This window comes from Halyomorpha halys, unplaced genomic scaffold (assembly GCF_000696795.3).
Source record: "Halyomorpha halys isolate HHAL.00 unplaced genomic scaffold, Hhal_1.1 Scaffold76.1, whole genome shotgun sequence".
NCBI lineage: Eukaryota > Metazoa > Arthropoda > Insecta > Hemiptera > Pentatomidae > Halyomorpha > Halyomorpha halys.
This window is the reverse complement of record NW_027110545.1, coordinates 870626-872702: the sequence shown is the minus strand read 5'-3', so window position 1 is coordinate 872702 and position 2077 is coordinate 870626. Positions and strand designations below refer to the sequence as shown.

The 2077-nt window shown below is 28.7% G+C and overlaps 1 protein-coding gene across 1 annotated transcript in view; it reads right to left on the bottom strand.

Annotated features, from left to right (window-relative positions):
- Window positions 1-523: 523 nt before the first annotated feature.
- The window catches only part of LOC106692897 (achaete-scute homolog 1a), a 9430-nt gene continuing 7876 nt past the window's right edge, over window positions 524-2077 (bottom strand). Inside the window, exon 3 of the mRNA XM_067048737.1 lies at window positions 524-1625. The gene's annotated coding sequence lies outside the window, so the exon portion shown is untranslated. The remainder of the gene's footprint in view (window positions 1626-2077) is intronic.

Sequence of the window (2077 nt, the reverse complement as noted above, 5' to 3'; positions counted from 1 at the left end):
ATATCAATTTTTTTTTTCAATTTCTTATTTGTATTTTTTATTCTATTTTATAAGTATGAATTATTTCTACTCGTATCATGTTTTGTATTTTATAACTTCTTCTCTTTTTAATTATTTTTATAACATGCACAGATTCATGAACTTATGTATATAATTTAATTAAATATTTAAAATTGGTGTATTTTTATTAAAAATTTTTTTCTATGTTATTTATTTTGTTTCTTTCAATTTTATAGTATTTATAACGTATAGTTGTTAAAACATATTTCATTATAAAGTTTATATTACAAAAATATATTATGTTGTTTCACTCAGTGTATGAACAATTTTTAAGTAAACTTCTCTTGTATAGGATTACTATTCAAGAGGAAAACATATGTATTTGAGTGTGTATATATGTTTGTGTATATTTATTTCTAGTAGAATAAAGTCCTAAAAAAAAAAAATATGAAGGGAAGGTAAAAAAATGTATAAAAAGATGTATTTTTTTTTATAAATAATTTTATATTGACCAAATATAATATCCATATAAAATCTATATACAAAATATAACAATCATGGAACATTACCATTGTCAAAATATAAATAATGCCTTAGAAATAGTTTAATTGACTTTTCATAACCTGTACAACGTTGATCATTTCATAAAGAGCTATTAACTACAGAACCTACTTAACTTGTCAATTTGTACAAAACATATAATAATGGAAAAATATAACTAGCAACTACCTATAAACCTCTTAAATGCATCATCATTATGTCATGGACACTCTTGAGCTTATTGTCAAAAATTTCATGAGTTTTCACAACACTTTATTTTTTTTTTAATTGCTATTTTTACGGCACCAATTAAATAAGGCCACAGGACATTAAAATATTAAATCACAATATAGTTCATCAAAGGCACCTGTCAATATCAACCAGTTGACTTAATATACAGGAGTTCGAGTCCTGGTCGCTCGAGTCAGAATTATTTTGTCTCGAGCCACCCGGAGTCAAAAACTTCACATATAATACAGACTGTTAAAGTCAGTTCTACATATACTATACAAATCACTGGGAATATTCTCCACAAAACATTTATCTCATTTCTAAAACACTAATTGGACATTATGAACTAAATATTTACAATTTTTGATAATTACACGATTTGACTAGAAAATAAAAAAAGTCTTTACTCAACTTAGCTTAGTTTGGCCCTTGGTTCTTCAACTTTAAGTACTTTGAAGTTTCTTTTGTCTCTTTGCCAAATTGTTTCCCGAAGGATAGTAGAAGAACCATTAGAAAAACAAAAACGGTATTGTAAAAATTGTAAACAATCGTCGAATTTCCAGTAGAAATTCGAAGATGGAATGTGTCCCTCGATGGTAGCTCAGTTTGTGAGGTACCATCGAGGGAGACTGGTAACAGTTAAAGACTCCAACTTGGCTTACAATCACAACACCCGCCAAGGGTGTGAAACAACTTTTTTGCATGATATTTACAGAAACTTTTTTTTTTTTTTTGTATCTTCCCATAAAGAAAACTCAATAATAATTTATAATATTAGATAACAAGGAATAAATAACTTATTTAGAAGGCAATGGGTTCAGCTTGTGACGGGTTGCTGCGTCATGAGGCACCACCTGTGAAAAGAAGAAGGAAGTGCTATTAGTCGCAAGAACAGGAAGAACATGTGGGTGGAGGAAGCAGCACTTGCTGTGCCACTATATATAGCCAACATGTGGTCTCGATGCCACGACAGTCTGCCACGTCCCGTCGCACGTCAGATGGCAGGGGAAAAGTAGAAAAAATTATAAATAATATAATAATACACCTAATAATTGAATGATGGAACTCTTTAAAACAATTCCCATTGGTATATAAGGAGAACCAGTAATAAAAAAATATTATTTAAAATTATATCACATAATAGACGTATTTTTAATAAAATTGCTCTATTTATATAGCTATGTAAGCTGTAGTATGTATTTTTGTTTTCACCATCCTATATGATATCATAAAATAACATTTAAGTAATATTAAACGATATTTGGAATATATAGGGAGATGGTCAGGGTTGCGGTCAATAGTGAAA